Source organism: Cicer arietinum, chromosome 6, assembly GCF_000331145.2.
Source record: "Cicer arietinum cultivar CDC Frontier isolate Library 1 chromosome 6, Cicar.CDCFrontier_v2.0, whole genome shotgun sequence".
In the NCBI taxonomy this organism is placed as follows: Eukaryota; Viridiplantae; Streptophyta; class Magnoliopsida; order Fabales; family Fabaceae; genus Cicer; species Cicer arietinum.
The window spans coordinates 19,717,023-19,718,588 of record NC_021165.2 but is presented as its reverse complement, the minus strand read 5'-3'; positions in this window follow the sequence as shown (position 1 = coordinate 19,718,588).

Below are 1,566 nucleotides of genomic sequence, written 5' to 3'. Positions count from 1 at the left end.
TATGTAGTATTAATTAAGAAATCTTTTGGATTTATGTTTTTTCTCGATTGATAGAAGGACGGATTATATTGTTTTGAACCTTGCTCGCATAAAGTCGAATTTTAATTAAAATCCAACAATCAGGATGGATAGAAAGACATACCATCTTCTGCCCTTTGATTCTCTGGCCGAGTTGGAATTGCATTTTTAGGGGTAGAAGTTTTGACATTTACATGAGTAAGTGGGAATTATAAATAATATAATTTATTGATGCCTACCGGAAAGCTCGGTAGGGGCTGAGCTAGACAAGCAACTGTCAGCCCTCCAAACAAATAGGCAGGGGAGATATCCTTATCAATACATTTGAGATCCGAAAAAGAAAAAAAACATCTATTATATTTATACAAATACATATCTCGATTAAGTGAGCTAGCCCGCAGTATGCAAACCAATGCATGCATAGTTGGAAATTCCACAAAAGCATATGGAAGATTTAATAACTAGAGATAACATTGTATTTGTTCATATTCTAAATTGACTCCATCTATATCACAGACTGACATTAACATTTGTATGGATTTAAGTCGTCGTTGTACTTCATTGTAATACAAATTCCAATTATTGTATAGTTGTTGAACAAATTTTTAGTTTGAATGTCATTGTACTTAGTATGTTTTTTATATGAGACTTAATAGTTGAAGATTTCTCAAACATGTGCTACTCACACATTTATTGATAGTGATTTGTCCTTAATATCCAATTTATATTTTTTTTCATATTTAAATCAAACACGGGGAAGTCATATTCATAATCTCAACATCACTCTTTTTTTCTTGAATTTCACTTATATATTTTTAAAGTTAAAAACGCCAATAAAATTAATTTTAAATGGTGAATGTAAGTATTTCATAACTGATTTTAAACATGCGGGGATTTAAATCTCATGTTATGCACCTCAAAAAAGAAATCTAGTATTGATTATGTTAAATTTGACCTCTTACAACCACATTTTTCAAATGATATATTGAAGTTGGCATCTTAAGACACGATTTAATTCAATTGACTTTTTTTAAGAACATTTATAGTTTAAGATGTGGATTTAAATCAAAAATCATTTATTATTTTATAACTATTTCGTGTGAGTTTCTTTACTAAATACTTTAAAAGTACAAATAAAATAAAACAAATTCAAATAAATGATAACTTAGCAAATACAATTTTTTTTTATCACTTTTAAAAATTAGATGTAATAAATTTAAAGGATGTACTATGTAATATATATTCTTTTTTTGTATTCAATGTTGAAATTAATGAACTTCCATTTATAAATGTAAAGTGAATTTGAAGGTCTTCCTTACTTTAAATTGAAATATCAGCCTCTCCCCCAAATATTTTTCAGAATAGAAATTAATCAAAATCTTATATAAAAAGAAAATCAAAATCTATAATAAACATTAAAAACTCTCATAAAAGAATACTTTAGCACGAGCCAAAGAAAAATAGGAGAAAATAGAAGGAAATGCAAGAAGACGACAAGGGTCAAGTTGTATTTCTAACAGTCACTGTTCCAATTGCAAAACACTCTTT